A 26,375-nucleotide genomic window follows, 5' to 3' on the forward strand; every position below is an offset into this window, starting at 1 on the left:
TTATTAACAATCAATACTGGTGCACCTTAGGGGTACACTAGGTCTAATCGCTTCTTCTTCTAACATGTCTTGCATTTGTCTTGCTGCCTCCTTCATTTTAACTGGCGCTATTCTGTGCGGGGCTTTTGGACACTAGCTTCCTTTCAGGTGCTATGTCAATCGCGAACTTCATTTCTCTATTTGGGGAAAATGTTGATAACTCATTTTGAAACATATCTTGAAACTCCTTAATTGCTATAAAATCTTCAAATTTTGTTTGCTTCTGAATTTTATTTATCTCATAATCACTGTAATTCTCACATCTTGATCACCGTAATCATCATTAATAAATTCTTTACCTTCCTTCTTCCTTTATACCTCATCATATTCTCATTTGACGTCTTCAGGACTATCTCTTCATCACGACGGTTCGTCTAGGCATCATGCTTAAATAGTTAATCCATTCCTTAGAATAATTTTAATTTCTCGTATTCTAAATGATATCTAATCCTCATAACTTATTTCCAGAAATCTTAATTCCACCATTGGTACGCACTTATTTAACAATTACACGTCCTTGATTTGCTAATCTTTTAGTAATAATCTTATCAATTCAACAGGGTAATTCATCTTATCAACAAAACCTTGAGGGATAAACAATTAAGTTGCTCCCACATCTTGCAATACTTTAACGCATTAAGTATCCACAATAATCATTCACATCATCACATCCGCGTTCTAAATAACATATTTCACAGAAAAATAGTAAATTCTCGTTCTCGGAGACGTATTCCTTATTGGAGTAGATTCTCTTGACTCTTAGGGTATCCTTAATTGGGATAGTGATTTGCAATTCTCGCCATTTTCACATGTTTCCTTCCCATGTATAAGAGGTAGCTGGAACTTTGTCCGCTTGGTTCATAATATGTTAATTTATTTGAAAAACTTTTGCAAAGGACGATGGTATAACGAAATAACTAGAAGGATTCATAGTTCAATAAACTTGAAGTTGAAAAGAAAGAAGAAATAATGATTTGGATATGAATGAGACAACCACATTGGTACTAAAGATGGCCAGTCTTTCATACCATATGGCATACAATACCTGATTAGGTGGCGTCCCACCTGACTCTTCTTCATTCTGACAAAGTGTCTCACCATAACACTGTTTGTCTCAATCGGAAAACAAAACTTGAGGGAAACAATTAAATTTGAAAGGAATGCAATATCCTCCTTTACGATATCATCATAAGGAATTTATTAAGAAAATAAGCTCATATATTAGGAATTAAAATGGAATATACGTTGTAATATTGAAGATGAGAACGACATCATTAGTCACCCTCCCCATTTCACTTGTATTCATCTTTCGAGCTTGTTCGATCATATTCCTATTGTTCTCTATAACAATTTTAGAAAGTACGTTGAAATGCCTTCGCAATTTAAGCATTACGGTAAATTCTTACTTGTCACGTCTTGCGTCTTTAACATCGCATCTACACATATAATACTTTAACAATTCGATCATAATGGTGTTCCTACCAGATAACTTCGAGTTTCCTCTTTTAATTTAGAATAACCACGAATCATTCAGCACAACGATCCTTTTGTTAACAATACTCTTCTTTTAGAAAAGTCTGGAAATCTTCCTAATCTTCTTTGATCACGCCCAGGATCTTTTTAAATTAATGAATTCTTTTAAACTTTAATGGTCTCTGCAACTGAATGAATAATTACTCCGTACGCGGATTCTGTTAGTAACCTTGTCAAACAATATTTGCACCTTACCGTTAGGAATAATCAACTTCTTCATAATCGTGGGTCACTTTGTTCTCTAAATTATCAATACTAAGTCTGAAACTAGCATCCTTCCAGGTAATCCAGGTCTTTTAACAAACAAGAAACTCAAGTAGTAACTTGAAAAACAGTGTTTAAAACTTATTTTATTCAAAAAGGATTTTAGAAATTTTGTAAGGAAAAGTCTTTTTCGAAAATTTGTTTAAAAATTTTTGAAAATCACAAATCTGGTCTTCCTTATTATATGAGTTGGCTGTTGCCCATCCTACCTATCACAGGGTACCAAATGAAAGAAACAATCATATAAAGGTCCATTCACTTCAATCTACCTTCTCTCCTTCACTGGGCTATTACCCTCCTTAATCGATGAAAACTTCAGCTGCCATTGCATATTATCTTATTCGTAGTTTCACATCAAAGCTTCCATACTGATAATACTCCCGACATTATCGTTGCAGTAGTTAAGTAGAACAGGCTATCCAATTGTCAACAAATCGGCTAATGTCACATCACCTTATTAAAATATATATCACATCATCATAACACCATTATCTAACTTCAAGAAGTCTCCAGATCCATAATCTCCTCTAACTCTCTCTTTTTAACACTTATATACTCTATTCCATAAGCTAGTCCCGGGTGGTCTATTCACTCGTGGCTCCATTTAAATCTGGTAAAAATTATCCTCCAAAACACGTGAACCTTCTTTCAAAACTCCTTCTCGCCTTTATTAATATCTCATGCACTTACCATTTGGTGTAGCTATCGAATCCATCCTCGTGAATTATGTTGCTCCATAAGATAGGTTTTAAACTGAGGGCACAAATCAGGGTGTAGGGTAAACTGAAGAGATATACTCATAGCCGAATGTCCGATAAAACAAGAATAAATAGATGGAGGTTCTCAAATAGGTAGTCTCGTATCAAGAGGTGGTAGAATAGCGTAGAATAGCTGTAAGAGATGCAACTGCTCTAACAGAAGGTAATATCATTAATACTGGTAGAAGAACAAGGTGCAAATCAAATCTGGGAAAGGGTGACGATCCTTGAATGGAAAGCTCCTAACGATTAGATGATATAGGGAAAGCATGTTCTGATCTGGAAATCACGTCGCAAGTTAAGAATCCTGAATCGCAACACGAACCATGCCGGAGACCTACTATAGAGTTGCACTCAACCTCACGATGATTATCTTTCTATTTCCTACTCCTAATTCTAACCCTCTACCCAATCCCGACAATCTAGGCTTGTTTTAGTGACTTATAACCTATAGCTCTGATACCAACCTATGGCGCCCTCCAAACCCGGGTTAGAAGTTTGGGGTCCACAACACATACCTAATATATAAACCTGTATATGAAATATTATTTCGAATGACCTTGCTTTAGATAACCACGGATCGCAATAGGTTAAAGTATGAAAACAAGCCACAACCTTAACTTTTATTACAACGTACCAAATCCCAACTAATTTAACTTACAACTGATAATGAAATTATTCTTACAATCTTACTATCTCACTACCGCAATAAGCTCCTGCTAGCTCGATCCAACATAATCTGGAATCCTAGCTCGTACATTGAACTGGGAAAACCTCGCTATCAACTGTATCCTTCTTAACTGTAGAATACATAAAAAGATTCGCAAGAGTGAGCTAACTAGCTCAGCAAGTCACAATGACAATAATTGAGGTTAATCGATGATCAATCGAAATGGTTCAGAGGAATCAAATTTATTGCTAAACAATCATTAGAATTGGATATTTATTTTAAGTTTTAAAACTAAGGTTAGGCTGCTGATCAGTCACGCATTAACCCCGAGCAAAGCACACAACACTACTCTAATTACTAGATCCAAAGCACACATTGGTCTAACTTGACCATTGATATGGTCTAACCACGAATCTGGTCCCTATATAAAAAACTATCCAATTCTAAAGCAGTTCAATATGATAAACAATATAATTCAATAAAATAAGATCGTGATCAACAGTGATGAAACATTTGTATAAAGGCATGATGTATTTCATGAGTATCACAAGGGGTGTCGAAGTATGTATAAGAAATGGCTTTCTACCTGTAGGAGAATCGGGTATAAGATGAACAATGGTTTACAAAGTTTAGTTCTTTGATGTCACAAGGTATGGTTGAGTATAAAAGTTTCCGGATGTTCAAACAATTTTATTCCAGTGTTTGGTGTTTGGTGGTTGTATAGTTGCGTGGTTTAGTATCTGGAAATCAACAAGAAATGGTTCACAAAGAATAAGGCTTATGGCTCAAAGATCAAATGATGTGGCTCAGGTTCAAGGCTGAAGGATTCAATGTATTTACAATATAAAACAGAACTATTTTGAACACTTAACAATATGTTACGAGAAAGTTTAGAAATATTTGCATTATATCTCGAAAAAGGTTTAGAAGTACTTGCCTTATCACAATTGATTCCAAATTCACTTGTACTCGTCAAATGACTTTCTTCAACAACCACTCGTCTACTTTTCCTATGCCTCGATTCTATTTTATGATCACTTGCTGTATTTTCTACATGTCGATTCCATTTTCAGGCACCTGCTTCCCTTTCCTACGCCTTGCTTACTCTACTAGGCATCATAAGTATCTATCAATATTCATCTCACATTATTCTAATCGTCACATGGACGTCATAAGGTTTCATCTACCCTTCGTTTTACCCAAATCCGATTTACGGATTAAAAGTTATACTAAAACAAGTAAGCACTGATCACATAGACCGATAGTCAAACAAATAAGTCACATATAGCACATAGCACGTCAAAATATCAATGAAATTTCATTTATAAGGAAGTCCCGGGCCATAAACAGGCTTTTGGGTATTTAAAATAATTTTTTGAAATTAAAATGGGTCGTTAGATCAAATTTACAGTAATAAATAGGGTTCGGTTGGCCAAATCTGGCTTCAAAACAATTTTATAATAATTATCGAGCCTTGAACAATTTAAAATAATATTTTAAAGCTCGAAACTATTTTTCAGAATTTTTAAATCATTTTTAAATAATTAAATTTAATTAAAAAATTAATTAAAATCAATTAATAATTAATTAAATCAATTAATCAATTAATTTTCGAATTAATTGACTAATTAATCAATTAATTATTAACTAAAATTAATTAACTAATTAATTCAGATTTATTTTTGAATTAAAATAATTTTTGGAATTTAAAATAATGATTTTTTGGAATTAAAATAATCATTTTCGGATTTTTTTTGTAATTAAAAACAATTTTGAAAATAATTTATAAAAAGAAATCCGAAATTTGAAAGAATTTAAAATAGGAATCCAGAATTCGTAAAGTTCTGGAAACTTCAGGAGTTAAAGTGCAAGAACAGAATTTCAGAAAAAATTTTAGACACAGAAATGGATCGAAACCGGGTCAATCCCCAGGTCAAAATCGACCCAAACGGGTCACCCAACACCTGAAGAACCCGTCGGACGAGCTGCAGAATCCGGTGGACGGAAAATAATCCGGTGAGGCTCGATTTCAACAAAAACAGGGTTGCTGGACTTGGTTCTCATGGGGTTTTCATTTTATTTCACTCCAGGAACTCAAATCAACTCACCATCAATTCAAACGCTGTCTGGAATTCAAAATCCGGCTAAAAGTTCATAAAAACCTGCAAAAACTTCAAAAGACAACTTCGTGCTTATCAGAAATCGTTTGTGATATGTAAATACATGGTTCGATTGCAAATTTGATAAGGAACTCAAAGCACCCATCAAGATCGACTGAAAACCCCTAAGAAAGATCCCCCCAAATCGAATTGAAAACATTCAAAGTAATACAAACCCTAATTTCTAAATTCCGAGAATCAAACCTAAAATTAAACATGTTATTGAACTCCAAATCAAGAGTATAATATGCCAATATGATCAGGAAAACAAGCTCTACCACATACAATCATCAAATCATACAAACAATCTCTCAAACAAAAATTCATAATTTAAATACCAAGAAATTCGAATATAAATAATTAAATTGAAAATCACCTGATGTTTCTGGGTTGAAATTGATGAAAGATTTGGATTCCATATTTCAGTAGCTTCATTTTGTGTATATGTAAAATCAGATATGGATAACGCCTCCGAATTTGTGTTTGATTACGAAGAACAAAATATAATTATAGTATTTTCTCTGTAAAAACTCTGTGAATACTGTTTGCAAATGATTTCTGGTACAAAATAAAATACGATAGAGGCTATTTATAATTACGGAAAATTAGTATCCCGTTGGATCATTCCAGATACAAAATGGTACGTTTATTTATAAAAACTGATCCAAACGGTACCAGCTTTCGGGATAATTATCTAAATCAGTACAATTTATACTTCGGTCTTGGTCTCAGCGCCTGGTTACACGTATTACGAGGTGATAATTGTGATAGATTAATAAAAAGATCATGTTTATCAAAAATGCGAGTTTTATTGATTTACCGAAACGAATAACGTATCGAAAATGTTACGTTGGGACCCGCACAGGACAAACCGTATTCCGGATCAAAAAAGTCGAAACATGGAAAATGCTCGGAATATTGCAATTGGGTTAGGAAGGAGTTTTCGGAAGAGTTTCTGGTTATAAAAACGTAAAAACGGATGACGTCAGTTGGTTCCCGATTGTATAAAATAGTTTTTAAATACTCGAAAAAAGATTTTATAAAATCCATATATTTCCTATAAAATCATAAATCAACATAAAAATAAATAGGAAGATATGACAATTATCTGTATTTTATTTTGGACATATAAAAATTAAAATACTCAATTAATATTATTTTTAAACATCCCAACACATATAACACTTAACAAATAATTCACAGAATAGATACTGAATATACATATTAATTATTTATTAGTAAAAATAATTACACGATATATCCCGGATATTACAGTAGCATTCTGTGTAAAACAAGCAGTCTGCACAGCTTCAGCCCAAAAATAGGTTGGTAGCTTTGCTTCATCAAGCATAGTTCGTGCACCTTCAATAAGAGTCATGTTCTTTCTTTCTACAACTCCATTCTGCCGTGGAGTTCCAGGTGCAGAAAATTCCTGCTTTATTCCTTGCTCTTTGCAGAACTCTTCCATGATTGAATTCTTGAACTCAGTGCCATTATCACTTCTTATTATTTTAACAAAATCTTTGACTAACTTATCCAGCTGTCTGACATGATCAGTTAGAGAAGATGCAGTTTCGTTCTTCTTGTGCAAGAAATACATTCAAGTGTATCTTGTGAACTCATCCACTATAACCATAGCATATTTCTTCTTTGCAATAGACATGACATTGACTGGACCAAATAGATCAACATGCAGTAAGTGATAAGGCTCAAGAATTGAGGATTCAGTTTTGCTCTTGAATGAATATTTTCTTTATTTTGCCTTTTGACATGAGTCGCAAAGACCATTAGGTGCAAATATTGATTTTGGCAGTCCTCTCACAAGCTCTTTCTTTACTAGCTCATTTATGTTGTTGAAATTTAAATGAGAGAGTCTCTTGTGCCAATTCCAGCTTTCTTCAATTGATGCTCTGCTTAACAGACGGATGGTAGAACCATCAGAATTTGTTGAAAGTCTGGTTTCATATATGTTACCATGTATGTAACCTTTTAGAACCACTTTGCTTGTAGAATTAGTTACAACTTCACAGTGTTCTTCAAAGAAATCCACATGATAACCTCTGTCACAGATTTGACTCACACTTAGCAAATTATGTTTAAGTCCTGAGACAAGAGCTACTGTTTCAATTATGACATTCCCAAGATTGATATTGCCATATCCCAGAGTCTTTCCCATATTGCCATCTCCAGAAGAAACTCCTGGGGCAGCTTTATCCACAAATTCTGATAGTAGGGCTTTATTTCCAGTCATATGTCCTGAACATCCACTATCTAGAACTAGGTTGTTTTTCCTGTTGCCCTGCAATCATAAAGACCACTATTGATTAGTTTTAAGGACCCAGACATGCTTGGATCCTTTGGCCTTGTTAATTTGTAAGCATTTGCAGCGGATTTAGTTTCAGAGTTAATACTAACATGCTTTTTATCAGACTTTATATCAGACTTTGCATCAGAATTTACACTAGAAGGAATTACACTAACTTTTTTTAAAGAAGGTTTTATTTCATAATAATCATAGTACAAACTATGATATTCTTTACAAGTATAAATAGAATGCCATAAACTACCATAATAAAAACAAGGATTTTGTGGTTTAAACCTAACAGACTGACTCTTAAACACCGATCTAGGAGGTAAAGAGTTTATATCTTTAATTTTCCTGCAAAAAGAAGCAAAATGGTTAGAGTTTTCACAATTATAGCATTTCTTTCTAGGAGCATTAGGAACAGGCATATAATTATTACTTTTATTCACACCTTCCTTTCCATTTCTATTTTTCCTAGCTTCCTTTACCTTGTTCACATTTTTAATCTCTTTCAGCTTATACTTAAGTTGCTTCTTTGTCATTAAGCCAATGTTTACCAAAGCTGGTTTATCCTGTTTTAATTTGTGAGAAGTTTACTTTTCTTTGACTTCTGTTTTAGAGTCTTTCATCTCTTCAGAATCAGTCACAAGAGTTTTTGTAAAAAATTTAACAGGATTTACCTTTGGCTTTTTGGTCTGTTTGATAGTAATTGGCTTAATTGGCAAAGTCCCTTTCTCACTTTTACCATCTTTAAATCCTAACCCTTCTTTCCAGTTTCCACTATTTAGAATATTCTGAGTTGTTTTGCCTGAGTTAGTCCAAGTCCTGATGATTTCTCTTTCTTTTTATAATTCAGTTTTTAGATAATAATTATATTTAAGCAATTCATTTTTAACATACGCAGCATTATCTCTCTCTGAATAATGTTCATCTTGACTAACTCTTCTTCAAGATAGCTATTTCTATTTTTGTATTTTGGATTTTCAAATTTTAATCTTTCATTCTCTAAAGTCTGATCTCTATAGCTAATATAAATGTTTTTCAGAAATAATCTCAACTCGGTAATATCTTCTGTATCAAAAGCAAGAGTTGATAGAGGTGCCTCTAGTTTAGCAGCATCAGAACTGCTATCAGCATTTGCCATTAAGGCATAGTTCACCTCTTCTTCAGATTCTGAAGTGTTTGCCCAATTTTTCTTCTTTATGATAAGTGCCTGGCCTTTATCACTTTTTCCTTTCTTGCAATCAGGAGAGATGTGGCCTCTTTCACCATAATTGTAGCATTTGAAATTTGAGTTGTCTCCTCTGTCAGACTTTCCTCCTTTGCCTTCAGTCTTTATGAACCCTTTCTTGTCAGAACTTCCACCTTTCGTGGAAAACTTCTTACCCGTTCTGAATTTCTTGTAGGCTATCTTTGTGATACTCTTCACCATAAGAGCACACAGTTGCATCGTCTCTTGCATCAACATCCACTTCAGATAAATTTTTAGGTTCTAAATCATCATCATCAGAATCTGATGACTCTAAATAAGACTGTATGATGAGAGCATTTCCTTTTGTCTTCCTAGAGACAATTGGCTTTTCTTCAGTCTTTAAAGCAACTGTCTTAGACTTCCCTCCATGCCTCTTCTTTCTTTGCTCTATCTCAAGTTCATGAGTCTTGAGCATTCCATAGATTTCATCAAGAGATATATCGACAAGTTCATAGTTGTATCTTATTGTAGTAGCTTTCAAATCCCACTTTTCAGGAAGAGCTAGTAGGAATTTCATATTTGGATCTTCTGGATCATATTCCTTATCCACTAGTGACAGATCATTCAACAATTTTGTAAATCTGTCATATGTATCAGTTAGTGACTCATCAGATTTTGAGTCAAAGTGCTCATACTCCTGTGTGAATATTGTCTTCCTGTTCTTTTTGATGGCATTGGTTCCTTGGCATTAGTTCTTTTTGATGACATTGTCAAGTGCACTATGAAGCAAGTGTCTTACTTTTGCATCCTTGCCTAGTGAAGAGATGTCTTCAGTGGTGAGTTCTCTCTTTTCTTTGGGAATCATCTTCTGTGGCTCATTCCCAACTACAACAGAAAGCTTTGTGGGCTTGTGTGGACCATCATAAATTATGTCTAAATATTCTGGATCTTTAGCTTCCAGAATCATGGCCATCTTCACACTCCATACAGGGTACTCAGACACCCTGAGCATAGGAACCCTGATGGTTTCATATCTACTGGTGTTTTGAATGGGTTGAACCTTTTCAGGTTCTTGAGGGTCTGGTATTTTTGCTTGATCAGACATGATTAATTGTTTGTTTGGATCTTAACTATTCGTAAGCTTAACAGACTAGCTCTGATACCATTTGTTAGGCCTCAATGATACTATAGAAGGGGGTTGAATATAGTATCTATAATCAATTCGATTATAAACACAAGTATGAAAAAAAAACAAGTTTATTCAATATATCAAACTCTGGTACAGTAGGTTTAATCTACTCTCTCAGTGATGTATGATATCACTAAGAGCTGTTAGGGTTACAATGAATAATATTCTCATGAATGATAACACATATAGTGTTAACCCTAATCTGTATTTATATACTACACAGTTACAAGATATCTCATAATTGATATGATAATGATTCTGTTTCCTAGAATACATCAATCAAAGATTATCTACTGCAGTCCTATAGCTGTCCAATTCTTCATGCATATCATTACTTGTATAATCCAGATCCTCTCCTGTAAATCAGCTGCTTTCCTTATCTGAAGTGTACCCGCACTTAAGTCCTGATATAAGTTCTGACACCTTAAGTTCTGATAACTTCCTGTCTTCAGCAAGTTCGGATTTCCAGTTATGTTCTGAAACTAAGTCCTAAAATTAAACAAATCAGATTAGACATGACATCACAAATATATCTAACATCCCTAATTCGAACCAAGTCATTGGGTATGAGCCAATCGAGCTTCAGCCAGATTTTTCCTACGTGGAGCAGCCAATACAGATCCTAGACCATAAGGAGCGAGTCCTTAGGAATAAGTCGATACCCATAGTAAAAGTACTTTGGAGGAATCCTCGAGTAGAAGAGTCTACTTGGGAGTTAAAGTCAGATATGCTAAGAAAATATCCTCACTTGTTTGGTTAGGTAAGATTCTGAGGACAAATTCTTTTTAAGGGGGGAAGGTTATAACGATCTGTATTTTTATATTATTAAAATATGAATACTAAATAAAAAAATCTGTTATGATTCTTCCAGCTATATGTTATGTTTTATATTAATTGTATGTGACTTAATTATGTTCGAGAATTATTTATCTTATTAATTGGCGAGTCGTATTATTTTATTTCTGATTATAAAAGTTGTTTTATTGAAAATTTATTTTCATAAATATTGAAATTATCTTTAAAATTATTCTTATGGCTTTATAATTATAAAAATTATTTATAGGAATTTATAAAATTTAGAAAATAATATTTCGTCAATTATTTATAATATTTTCTGATTGTATTTAATTGCGGGTCCAATGTTAAATTCAAAAATATTTAAAAAATTATGAAAATATTATTTTATTAGTTTTCAATTATTCCGATAAATTTTAAATAATTTTGGTAATTTTTTTGGGTTAGTTTTACCCTCAAATTGGTTCGTAAAAAAGCAATACACGAAGCAGAATCGGGCTCAAAAGAGGGTACGTGTCAATTTCTGTACATATGTTTTGTTTTTGTTCTTCGCTAGATATGTGTCGGTGTGCCATTTTTTATACAAAAAACAACAACAACAAAACAAAAACACACATAGTACACCCTTACTGTCTCTCCTTTTTTCGGTGATTGCGTGTGTATTGTGTGTGTATTATGTGGGTAATGGTGGATGTGGTTTCTTTGGGCTGTTGCTTTACATCCGGGTTGTTTGTTCTATTTTCCGATTGGGTTTGTTCGGTTACTGTTGGGAATATTTTATTTATTATCTGCAGAAACTCTTTGATTAATATTTATAAAATAAATTCATTTTTGTGCTGAAATTATTCATTTAATAGGTGAAGTTTTTATGGAAACCCGAATTAATCGGGCACCGACGAATTTTGCCGCTGTCAATGATGAATTTCGATGAGTTGATGGTGGACGGTGATAATTAATTTTGAGTCCTACAATTATAAAAAAATGATTATTTAGTTCGTAAAAGTTATTTCGTAAATTGAGTTGGTCGTCTAATAAATGTGGTAATCCTACGAATTAATTTGGATTGTGAAGTTGGATTGTGTTATTGGGATTGTTGCGTCGATTTGAATCGACCGGTAGTCCGATAAATAGAGGAAACGCTGCCAGATTTACGAGAAATTAATTTTTGGAATACGGGAATGTATCATGTAATTATCAGGAATACCAATCGAACATATATAACTATAAATATTATACGAAGCCTACTTGTGTATCGTAATAAAGTAATTTTCAAAATATTTGACAACCTTATTTTTCCGAAACAACGGGTATACGTATTTTCCGAAAATAATTATCGAACCAAGTTATGAGTACGTGGATCCTAGTTGTTATGTGTAGTATACTAGTACATATAAATACAAGTCGGGATTTGATATCATGCGGGTATAGTTGATAGCGAGGATAGGTCAAACATAATCGGTCGTCTAACATAGGATATTTCGATTATGTAGGTTCCAGTCGAAAGCCCCGAGCGTTTAAGTCGGTCTAAAGTCAGGCTAGTGTTCAGTTGTAAAGCGTAGTAAAGCAAGTACCTTTGACCATATATTTTATGGTTCAGTAATATATGAATAACTGTTGATTTAAATTTCATACTGGAACAGAACGTTTTAAGTTACCTATCCTCTGTTATTAAAAATGTTTTTGTTTAAATTATGTTTTGGGGAAAAGTAACTTCTGAAAATGCCTATCTCTAAATTGTGAATAATATTGTAATGGTTTTAAAGTGTGTTGTGATAAAATAGTTTTGAAAAGAGATAGGTAATAGTGATTTTGAAAACTAGATAAAATGGATCAGATACTGGATGACATTGTGTAAGTGGCCCGTAAAGGTCCAGCATAGTGGTCGTAAGTGGCTAAGTCGGTTGCGCGCCCTATTTGAACCGGTTAGTCTAGCATAACGGAGACCTAGCTAGTCTTTGAGTTTCGAAACATATTTTGTGGTGTGATAGACTGATCAGCTATCACTACGAATCATTCAGTATATATATATATATATATATATATATATATATATATATATATATATATTAGCAAGGTTTTGTGGTTCCCGTAACGGAACAAATGGTTTATGGTTCATGTCGTGAGACAAATGATTTGATAATGAAAATAGCATGCGAAAATTGGACTCTGATATTTTACACAACACACAATTGATATTATGTTTTACAGAGCATGCTAGTTGTTGATATCCTATTTATAACAGTTTTACTTGTTTACATGAATGTTTTATGATTTCTGTTCCTATAACTGTTTATCATAAAATGTTTTATTCTGTTATTCATATAGTGGTATAGCTGAGCAATTGATTGCTCATTCTTGAAAAATGTTATATATATATATATATATCGCAGATTCCTAGGAGACCTATCCGTCATAGCCAGGGCAGAGTTCTAGTTCCTCATCTATTGGGTTCCTTTGAGGTAGTTTTGTCAAACCTGTTGTAGGTCTATTGAGTTGCTGAAATAAAATAGTTGTGTCAGACTTGTTTAAATAAATTTGGCAATGTAATAGTTAAGTAGCCTAATTCATACTTAAAGCTGGAAAAGATCTTGGAAAGGGGGTTGTGTTTATGTAGTATTATGAGTTGGTTGTATTATATTTTTGGTTTGTTGTTGTTCGTGACGTCAACTCCCGACCCCGGGGTTGAGGCCGTCACACCGTTCGTCGATTCCGACGAATTCCCGGCAAAACCTGACTATAACCGGTGATTTTCCGGAGATTGAAAAATGATAACCAAATACAATGATTCTTATACAAAAATAAAGCTTATAACACATACAACTAACTAATACAATCCAAATCATCAAACAAACCATCAGCAATCCAGGAAAATCGAATCAAAATTTCAAAAAATTCATAAACTCGATTAGACCGTTCTAGGGGTTAAACAATTACAATACACGCCAATCGACTGCAAATTCAGTTATAAGGCTTATTTAAATATCAAAATCATTAAACGATTCAAGAATCAAAAATCCCTAAATTGGGTCAAGAACCTTAAAATCGAATTTTAAAATTCATACCTCTGTAAATGTTTTTGATGGCATAACTGAATAGAGTTTGAAGAGAGGATCAATTTGACTAAAAACACGACATCATTTGCTTTCCAGATCACTACAAAATCATGGTTTGATTCCAAGAACTGTTCTTAAAACCCTAACCCTAATTTCAGAGAAATTTCTAAAGTTTTTTTTATATATTTTCTGATTTTTATATAATAAATAATAATGAAAATCTATTTATACTTATAAAAATAATATCCCCAAAATTATTTAGGGCCTAATTATACCATTTAATAAATATAATTAGCACAAAATTAATAATTTACGTGGAATAAATTTTAATCCAATAAATACAAAAATTATGTCAAAATTTTCCAAAATTACGAATAAATCAAATATGCAAAGATATTGCATATTTAACAGTCCCACAGTTTTACAAAAATAAAAATACGATTTTTGTGGGCTTTGACGTCCCGGTAGGGGCCCAGAAAAAATCATTTTTCACGAAACAAAATATTTTCTAAATTAACTAGATATTCGGAAAATCAATATAGTATACGCCATATTATGCAAAATAAGGCCAATTGCCTTATACGAAATATCAGCTATTAAAATGAAACCTGAATAATGTAACTTTTAATATAAATCCATTTAACACGTAATAAAATACCCAAAAAATATCCTGAATAACACGAAACACATATAACATATAACATATAAAATTTTATGATCAATCATAATTTATAATATCATAAATCACATAATACTCATTTAACATGACACAAAACAGTCAAAATTTCTTGGTTGTTATAATATTATTACTCAACAGCCTCTTGTTGACATACTATTCTATCAGTTGTTTATACAACTCAACTTTAGTTCCCATCATATGTAAAATATGCTAGACTACACTCACTGAGTATAATATATAAACACCCTATGAACATGCTATATGTATGGCGGTAAAGCCAACTCACCTATGATCTTCCTACATATCTTACTCTCCCAAAAGGACCAACATAATTCATACTTACTTTCTTTTCTTACTAATTTCAATAAATCGTGTTCATGAAACACTTTCAGTGTTACTAGTTCTTTAACTTTATTTCTACTCTCTTCTTTGCTTAATAATCTTAACTCGTAATCGCTTTCACGCACATTCGAAGCTCTTTTTATAATGATATTTTTCATCTGCGAATGGTTTACTGAGGTCATGGCATATTCGATTTCTAATGTTCTCGAAATTAACTCGAGAACTATGAATTAAAGAGAAAATCTTGGCTGGATATGATTGTCATACGAATTTATAATCTTATCATAATTTTCTTTAATCACACCTGAATGTAATTGACGAGCGAAAATCTAGTATTATTTAGAAGAAAATATACTAATATGGAGATATTACCCGCAATATTCTAACTCATTTTATCAATTATGTTTGGTTTTGGAAAATTACCATATGGAACTATTGATGTTTTGTCACGTATAACGCTTATTCCTTTCTTCATGCCACATTATCAGAAAGTCTTCTTCTACATCTATGTATTTTATCATATTCTCATAATAACTTGAATTTCTTGAGTTACGGATGATAAGTGGATTTATATCTACTTAGAATGCTTCATTACAAGCTTAAGTTGGTGTTTTGGACTGAAGTTGGTATTTTTGATATGTATTTGTGTTATCGCATTTTAGGCATCAATTAAATGAAGAAAGGAGTTTTTCAAGGAAATATGCTGAAATGAGCTTAGAATTGGAAGCCTAAGCCATTCTCATGTTGTAGAGAATCTCATTAGCTTTACGTGGGCAGTTGAATCACCTAATTCTTATGAATAGAACTCAAGATACGGCTAAAAGAAGAATCAACTGAAAAATCCAAAAACCAACCGCGGCCGCCCCCAAAACCTGTTCGGCCGCCCCGCCTTTCTGCCAAAAAAACCAGCGCGCCCTTGCTAATTTTAGCGCGGCCGCCCTGCCTTTTTTTCCCCAGAATCCTGATTTTAGTAGAATTTGATGATTTTGAGGGTTCAGGTCCACTAGGGGCTTATATATACCAATAAAAAGACGTTTTTAATGACAAGGAGATTAGGGAGAGCAATAAGAAGACCTAGAGGTCACAAGACGTCTACGGAGAAGAAAAAATCTGTTTTCTTTAGTATTGTTGTACTTTGGATGCTTGTTTTCGATTTCTCTTTAAACCCTAGTACTCTTATATTATTTATTATCATGCTTTCATTGGAACTCATGGTGATGATGAGTTCAGTTACGAACTAATCATTATCGTGGGGTTCTAACGGATTTACTTATGAATTTCTATAGTTAATTTGTTTCAATATATTAGTGTGTGGTGATTGATTGATATCCTAGTATTGGTTGTGCTTATTCATCTTATGTGCGTAGCTAACATATAAGATAGCGTGTTAATCTCTATTAAAACGATAGTTGATGTAGAGATTTAGAACTTGCCATGCTAGCATAGGTTCATGTATTTATTATACATGATTTGTAGGTAATTTTAACCATCTTACTTGCTTTATACAATCATAATAGATAACTTGTTCATAAAACCTTTATGTTGTCAAATTCTATAGATATATAGGGTCTCAACATAATTGGTGTCTATTCTGAAAGAGATATGTCCTACGTCCAATCACGTATGAGGATTTAGGAATAACTTTTATGTAATCTGTTTTGATTTCATTGATATTAATAAAAGACTTGTTCTGTTTTTATTACGGGCTCTATCTATTTAAGTGTTTAAATAAGATATACCATAGTTTAGAGTAAAGCTTTTTATGTATTATGATGAGATCATAATAGTGAGACCTAAAAGATGATAACTCTAAACTTAAATAGTTCCTGGTCATAGGATTACTAACTGGTAATTAATAATCCGCAAAGATTGGTACATACTATGCTTGCTCCCTTCAGGAGGATGTCTGTTCTCATAGGCATTTATGTGGTGACACTATAGCTAGCATGTAGGTGCTTATTAGGGAATAAGTTCACTGAACATGACTCGATAAGTTGAACAACTAATGGAGATTACTCACGTGTCAATAGTTATTCACTGGGTGATAGTTGTACAAGTGTCCTTAGACTTGAGATCGTTAAAGGTATCTTATATATAATGAACTGTGCTTTGGTTTAGTCCTTAGTCTCAAGGACATCCATTAGGTCTATTCTGGGCATAGGGATTTGTGTATAGAGATAGTTAACGTCAATAGAGGATCTACCCCTTCCAGTATAGGAAGAGAATATCCTATGTTATTCTTAGTATGCGAGTTCTGGAATCTCTGGCCAGAGTGTATGAAATTAGAAAGGAGTTTCTAATTTGCATTAATATGAACTTTGCATTATGAATAAGAAATCATATGATTAAATTTGATAGGCTTGACACGAGATCCATGGCTTGTATTTATTCGGGATATTATAAGGGTAGAAGGAATTCATTGTACGGTAACTAGTCACTAACAGGTTCTTGATATTCTAAGCAGTGAATTCATATTATCCGGATAGTCGCGATATGTTGAGAAGCATCACTCATGATGTAGAATAAATATAATTAATCAGTTAATTATATTTAGTGAATTTTAGTATTCATGTAAATAAATAATAAAAGTTTATTATTATTCATTTCTACTACCGACATAAAATTGAACCTACAGCGTCACACCATAAAAGAATATTTTCTTTGATGAAATAATGAGAGAGAGAATTATTTTGTAAATAGTTAAGAAAAGAAATAATGATTAAAATAGTTTTAATTATTATTAAAGCATTTTATGAAGATAAAATGTGGGGGTTAATATATATAAAGATATATTATAAAACCCTAGGAGAGCCCTATAAATAGAATGAGATGGATGGCTCATTCAATTGACACACAATTTTGGTTTTGTGAAAACCCTAGCCTCCATCTTCTTCCTCTCTCTCTTTCTCCCAAAAACTCCATTTTATAAAAGCTCGGTTTTATAAAGGTTCATCGAAGAGGATCATTCTTGGTGGATACCGGTAGAGTGCTTCACACACTGAGGAGCAACTGCTAGCACTCCAATTTTATAAAGCTTCGATTCACGAGGTATGATTTCGATTTCTCAGTTTTTCCCTTTTATACGTTTTTCTATATGTGCGGTATATGGTTTTTACGGAATAAATGTTATTTCACGCTTCCGCTCATCCGTAAATTCCTTCATATTCAGCTTCCATCTCTTTTGTGGATATCTGGTAGTAGGGTATTCGTACAACAAAAGTTGGTGTTTAATAGTTTCGTGTTATCTGATTAGTTGTCATCACCATTGCATGCTAAGGTTAAGAATAATGACTTTGAATGAAGTATTTAATGAAGTTAGAATCTCATGTTAGTCTTATATATTTAATCAATCACTTTAATCTCTTAGTTAATTGCATGTTAGTTTAATCTAAGTTATAAACATCTCAACTTGTTATTGTCTTAGCATTGAATGATAACCATACATTGTTGCATAAGTGCATAATCTGAACTTAACCTAATTCACTCTATGCGGGAACAAATATTATTTATATCTTATACTACTTGCGAACGTGTATAATTGCATGTAATTTTAGCGCGTGTTTTCTCCCTAACAAGTTTTTCGCGCCGCTGCGGGAGACTCGGTGTTTAATTTAGTTTATGTGCTTGACATCAATGGTCGTTAAAGTTCACTGACTCGGATTCTTTTACTTTCACGGTTGACTTGTTTATGTTTCAGGTACTCATTACAATGGGAGATCCAGTAGCACCAACGAAAGCGTTGATGGATTTTTCTCAACCCAAGATCAATGACATTCAATCTAGCATTGTCAGGCCAGCGATCACAGCTAATACCTTTGAAATTAATCCTGGCACCATTCAGATGGTACAAAATTCAATCTAGTTTGGGGGTTCTCCAACGGAAGATCCTAATATGCATATTATGGATTTCATGGAGATCTGTGACACCTTCAAGTTCAACAATGTTTCTGAAGATGTTGTGAAGCTGAGGTTTTTCTCATTCTCTCTGAGGGATAAAGCTAAGTGCTGGTTACACTCTCTACCAGCAGGTTCTATCACTACTTGGGAGGATCTTGCTCAGAAATTTCTTACTAAATTCTTCCTTATGGCGAAGACAGCTGCGATGAGGAATTCTCTTACTCAATTTGCGCAGCACTCGGGAGAATCTCTATGTGAATCTTGGGAGCGCTACAAGGAGATGCTTAGGAAGTGTCCTCATCTTGGAATGCCTAATTAGATTATCATCATTTGTTTCTATAACAATTTGGGAGCACAGTCAAGACCCATACTCGATGCAGAATCAGGTGGAGCGTTATGGGCAAAGAGCTATGAGGAAGCTTATGAATATCAGTATCTAACCCAGAGATTGCCACATGGCAAGGTAGCAGGAATTCTTGAGGTGGATAAAGCCACTGCTATAGCTGCTCAACTAAAGGCATTGTCTATGAAGATCGATTCTCTGGCTAACTATGGTGTTAATCATATAACTAGTGTTTGTGAGCTGTGGGCAGGTTCGCATGCGACGGAGCAATGCGCTATATAAAGATATATTATAAAACCCTAGGAGAGCCCTATAAATAGAATGAGATGGATGGCTCATTCAATTGACACACAATTTTGGTTTTGTGAAAACCCTAGCCTCCATCTTCTTCCTCTCTCTCTCTCTCCCAAAAACTCCATTTTATAAAAGCTCGGTTTTATAAAGGTTCATCGAAGAGGATCATTCTTGGTGGATACCGGTAGAGTGCTTCACACACTGAGGAGCAACTGCTAGCACTCCAATTTTATAAAGCTTCGATTCACGAGGTATGATTTCGATTCCTTAGTTTTTCCCTTTTATACGTTTTTCTATATGTGCGGTATATGGTTTTTACGGAATAAATGTTATTTCACGCTTCCGCTCATCCGTAAATTCCTTCATATTCAGCTTCCATCTCTTTTGTGGATATCTGGTAGTAGGGTATTCGTACAACAAAAGTTGGTGTTTAATAGTTTCGTGTTATCTGATTAGTTGTCATCACCATTGCATGCTAAGGTTAAGAATAATGACTTTGAATGAAGTATTTAATGAAGTTAGAATCTCATGTTAGTCTTATATATTTAATCAATCACTTTAATCTCTTAGTTAATTGCATGTTAGTTTAATCTAAGTTATAAACATCTCAACTTGTTATTGTCTTAGCATTGAATGATAACCATACATTGTTGCATAAGTGCATAATCTGAACTTAACCTAATTCACTCTATGCGGGAACAAATATTATTTATATCTTATACTACTTGCGAACGTGTATAATTGCATGTAATTTTAGCGCGTGTTTTCTCCCTAACAAGTTTTTCGCGCCGCTGCGGGAGACTCGGTGTTTAATTTAGTTTATGTGCTTGACATCAATGGTCGTTAAAGTTCACTGACTCAGATTCTTTTACTTTCACGGTTGACTTGTTTATGTTTCAGGTACTCATTACAATGGGAGATCCAGTAGCACCAACGAAAGCGTTGATGGATTTTTCTCAACCCAAGATCAATGACATTCAATCTAGCATTGTCAGGCCAGCGATCACAGCTAATACCTTTGAAATTAATCCTGGCACCATTCAGATGGTACAAAATTCAATCTAGTTTGGGGGTTCTCCAACGGAAGATCCTAATATGCATATTATGGATTTCATGGAGATCTGTGACACCTTCAAGTTCAACAATGTTTCTGAAGATGTTGTGAAGATGAGGTTTTTCCCATTCTCTCTGAGGGATAAAGCTAAGTGCTGGTTACACTCTCTACCAGCAGGTTCTATCACTACTTGGGAGGATCTTGCTCAGAAATTTCTTACTAAATTCTTCCTTATGGCGAAGACAGCTGCGATGAGGAATTCTCTTACTCAATTTGCGCAGCACTCGGGAGAATCTCTATGTGAATCTTGGGAGCGCTACAAGGAGATGCTTAGGAAGTGTCCTCATCTTGGAATGCCTAATTAGATTATCATCATTTGTTTCTATAACAGTTTGGGAGCACAGTCAAGACCCATACTCGATGCAGAATCAGGTGGAGCGTTATGGGCAAAGAGCTATGAGGAAGCTTATGAATATCAGTATCTAACCCAGAGATTGCCACATGGCAAGGTAGCAGGAATTCTTGAGGTGGATAAAGCCACTGCTATAGCTGCTCAACTAAAGGCATTGTCTATGAAGATCGATTCTCTGGCTAACTATGGTGTTAATCATATAACTAGTGTTTGTGAGCTGTGGGCAGGTTCGCATGCGACGGAGCAATGCGCTATATAAAGATATATTATAAAACCCTAGGAGAGCCCTATAAATAGAATGAGATGGATGGCTCATTCAATTGACACACAATTTTGGTTTTGTGAAAACCCTAGCCTCCATCTTCTTCCTCTCTCTCTCTCTCCCAAAAACTCCATTTTATAAAAGCTCGGTTTTATAAAGGTTCATCGAAGAGGATCATTCTTGGTGGATACCGGTAGAGTGCTTCACACACTGAGGAGCAACTGCTAGCACTCCAATTTTATAAAGCTTCGATTCACGAGGTATGATTTCGATTCCTCAGTTTTTCCCTTTTATACGTTTTTCTATATGTGCGGTATATGGTTTTTACGGAATAAATGTTATTTCACGCTTCCGCTCATCCGTAAATTCCTTCATATTCAGCTTCCATCTCTTTTGTGGATATCTGGTAGTAGGGTATTCGTACAACAAAAGTTGGTGTTTAATAGTTTCGTGTTATCTGATTAGTTGTCATCACCATTGCATGCTAAGGTTAAGAATAATGACTTTGAATGAAGTATTTAATGAAGTTAGAATCTCATGTTAGTCTTATATATTTAATCAATCACTTTAATCTCTTAGTTAATTGCATGTTAGTTTAATCTAAGTTATAAACATCTCAACTTGTTATTGTCTTAGCATTGAATGATAACCATACATTGTTGCATAAGTGCATAATCTGAACTTAACCTAATTCACTCTATGCGGGAACAAATATTATTTATATCTTATACTACTTGCGAACGTGTATAATTGCATGTAATTTTAGCGCGTGTTTTCTCCCTAACAAGTTTTTCGCGCCGCTGCGGGAGACTCGGTGTTTAATTTAGTTTATGTGCTTGACATCAATGGTCGTTAAAGTTCACTGATTCGGATTCTTTTACTTTCACGGTTGACTTGTTTATGTTTCAGGTACTCATTACAATGGGAGATCCAGTAGCACCAACGAAAGTGTTGATGGATTTTTCTCAACCCAAGATCAATGACATTCAATCTAGCATTGTCAGGCCAGCGATCACAGCTAATACCTTTGAAATCAATCCTGGCACCATTCAGATGGTACAAAATTCAATCTAGTTTGGGGGTTCTCCAACGGAAGATCCTAATATGCATATTATGGATTTCATGGAGATCTGTGACACCTTCAAGTTCAACAATGTTTCTGAAGATGTTGTGAAGCTGAGGTTTTTCCCATTCTCTCTGAGGGATAAAGCTAAGTGCTGGTTACACTCTCTACCAGCAGGTTCTATCACAACTTGGGAGGATCTTGCTCATAAATTTCTTACTAAATTCTTCCTTATGGCGAAGACAGATGCGATGAGGAATTCTCTTACTAAATTTGCGCAGCACTCGGGAGAATCTCTATGTGAATCTTGGGAGTGCTACAAGGAGATGCTTAGGAAGTGTCCTCATCTTGGAATGCCTAATTAGATTATCATCATTTATTTCTATAACAGTTTGGGAGCACAGTCAAGACCCATACTCGATGCAGAATCAGGTGGAGCGTTATGGGCAAAGAGCTATGAGGAAGCTTATGAATATCAGTATCTAACCCAGAGATTGCCACATGGCAAGGTAGCAGGAATTCTTGAGGTGGATAAAGCCACTGCTATAGCTGCTCAACTAAAGGCATTGTCTATGAAGATCGATTCTCTGGCTAACTATGGTGTTAATCATATAACTAGTGTTTGTGAGCTGTGGGCAGGTTCGCATGCGACGGAGCAATGCGCTATATAAAGATATATTATAAAACCCTAGGAGAGCCCTATAAATAGAATGAGATGGATGGCTCATTCAATTGACACACAATTTTGGTTTTGTGAAAACCCTAGCCTCCATCTTCTTCCTCTCTCTCTCTCTCCCAAAAACTCCATTTTATAAAAGCTCGGTTTTATAAAAGGTTCATCGAAGAGGATCGTTCTTGGTGGATACTGGTAGAGTGCTTCACACACTGAGGAGCAACTGCTAGCACTCCAATTTTATAAAGCTTCGATTCATGAGGTATGATTTCGATTCCTCAGTTTTGCCCTTTTATACGTTTTTCTATATGTGCGGTATATGGTTTTTATGGAATAAATGTTATTTCACGCTTCCGCTCATCTGTAAATTCCTTCATTGGCATTAGAGCTAGGTTCTTCATATAGAGATTCATATAAAAAATTTCAGATTTTTTATGCATGTATGGATTTATTATGATTTTTGCAAGTTTATTTGGATTTAATTATGAATTAATTCAAAATAATTTTTGCATGAGATTTTGACTACTGATCTGGGTTCTATAAGTGTGGTAGATCATCTAGGTTTTTTTTTCATAATTTTGTGATGTGTAGATTATTTGTTATGAATTTTTTAAAATTGTTATAATTAAAATTCATAAAATAATTATGCATGTGAATAATTATGATTAAAATTTGCTCAAGGACCCATGGCTGATTTGGTATTTTTCTGCTACTCCCTGATTTAAGAAATCATATTATTTTGATTTTTATTATTTTATTAATTAAATGTTAATTAATTTATTAATAATAAAATTAAAATAATAAATTAATAAAGAGTTATTAATAAGGGAGTAAAGGGAAGGGGGTTTCATCCCTTTTTGTAACAGCAGCAAAAGGAAACGGCAAGAGTAATAACAAGAAAAAAAAGGAGAAAACTGCTGTCTGGGTGCTGCAGGCACGTGCGGCGCACGCGGGGTGGGGGATGTGTTGCGCATTCTGTGAATGGGTTTCATCCCTTTTTGTAACAGGAGTAAAAGGAAACGGCTGCTGCAGGCGCGTGCGGCGCACGCGGGGTGGGGTGTGTGTTGCACATTCTATGAATGCGTTACACACTGTTGCGCATTTACGGAATGCGTTACACACGTAAATGGCTCAACAGTGTTGTAACGCATTACGTGAATGCGTTATAGACCTTGTAACGCATTACTGTAATGCGTTACAGCCCATCTGTCTTTTTAAAATTTGATTTTTGGGAGTTTCGTAACTCCGTTTTGGACATGCAATATATCGTTGGATTCGTTTTTCCGAGACGAATCTAATGGAGTGGTCAAATATTTTTTATATAAAAGTTTTGAACTGTTTACATTCCTGAAAGTGTTTTAAAGCATGTTTTAATTGTTTTAATTGCTTTTAAATGCTATAATAAATTCATACATCATTATATCAATGTGTGACATGATATTACTTGCATGCTTACTTGTATATTTATTTTTATATATGAGATATATGCCTGTGTTTACCATGCGATGATAGATTTAGGTGAACTTAAATCAATATATGGCGTGCTCTAGAAAATCTAGAATAGGAATCGTTTCTTGCCTTGACAATAATATTATGAATACAATCATGAGATTCTTGTGTTTATGAAACACGTAATTAAATATGAATTTTCAATTTTGAGAGAAAGGATGATTCTGTCAATAACAGATTTCTATCTGTAAGAAAGGGTTATTTAGTGACGCCTCTTGACAATGCTCCACCCGATCTGGGAATCATCTGATTATCGATTATTGATTTGAAATATTTAATTTAAAAGGAAGAATCTCTTTATAATATGATTATGATTGTAACGTAATATAATCCCTCTAAAATTAAATAATATCAAGTAGTAATTGGCCAATGACACAACGGGCTTGTGTCGGTTATAGCCTTCCAACATGATAGAAAGTGGTTCTTATTTTTAAATCATTGTCGTTTCGTGCTACAGCCGAGGGTTTTGATTTCGAAATAAGAAATACTTGTCTATTACATAGAGATGTGTACATTGAATTAGAATCTAAAGGTCGTTACGTGCTACAGCCGTGGGCCGTTGGAGACTGATTCAATTGTACGAAATGTTGGGTTAGACTTGACTTAGAATATTGAGTTTGTCGTGCCACAGCCGTAACTCAATTATTCAAGAGGCTAAAATTATATTAGGGAATAACATAAGATGTAATTGACAAGAATTGTCTGCCTATTGAACATCACATGACGTTTGGTGCTACAGCCGAGGTTGTGTAATGGAATGTAGGATCCCTATTCTCACTAGCATTATGAATGCCTAATTTTCACTTAGGGGGTTGTATAAATTAGATAAACTAGTGGGAGCCACTTATGAATAGAGACCCGATTCATATAGTGTTTTGAAATGAAATTGAATATTTGCTAAGTGTTGTTATGTGTTTATCATTTACAGATTTACTATATTCGTTATGTCTTCTGCACTATCACTCTGGAGTATACTAGATGCTCACAAGTTGACTGGTCCTAATTTTGCTGACTGGCTTCGAAACTTGAGAATTGTTCTCAGGGTGGAGAAGCTGGAATATGTGTTTGACTCACCTAAGCCTACTGAACCTGCTAACGATGCACATAATGATGAACATGTTGTGTATCGTAAGTGGATAGATGATGCAAATGTTGCTCAATGCATCATGCTAGCTTCCATGAACATTGAGCTACAGAAGCAGCATGAGCATATGGATGCTCACACTATCCTTATGCATCTACAAGAGTTGTATGATGTGGCAGGGAGGACAGCTCGATATGAGATATCGAAGGAGCTGTTCGGTTGTAGGATGTCTGAGGGATCATCCGTGAATGACCATGTACTTAAGATGATCAATTTGATTGAATGTCTTGGACAACTTGGTTTTGCCATGGATGGGGAGCTAAGCCAAGACTTGGTCTTGTAATCACTTCCGGGTTCGTTTTTGCAGTTTGTTGTGAACTTTCACATGAATAAGCTGGATGTCAGCCTGGCTGAACTCCACAACATGTTGAAGACTGCAGAATCGAATTTTCCTCCTAAGAAGAGTTCTGTTCTTCTAATTGGTGAAGGTTCCAATCCTAAGAAAAGGAAGAGGAACCCTTCCAAGAAGAAGAAAGTAGGTGAAGAAAAACCGGTTCCACCAAAAGCTGAAAACCCCAAGAGCAAAGTTGTTTGCTTTCACTGTGACAAAGTGGGGCACTGGAAGAGGAACTGCAAGGTTTACCTTGCAGAGTTGAAGAAGAAGAAGGGGAGTGAGACTACCGCTTCTGATTCAGGTATTTTCATGATAGAAATGAATATGTCATTAAGTCAAATTTCTACTTGGGTATTAGATACCGCCTGTGGTTCTCATATTTGCAATTCGTTGCAGGGACTAAGGAGAAGTA

Source organism: Apium graveolens, chromosome 5 (assembly GCF_009905375.1).
Source record: "Apium graveolens cultivar Ventura chromosome 5, ASM990537v1, whole genome shotgun sequence".
NCBI classification, from domain to species: Eukaryota; Viridiplantae; Streptophyta; class Magnoliopsida; order Apiales; family Apiaceae; genus Apium; species Apium graveolens.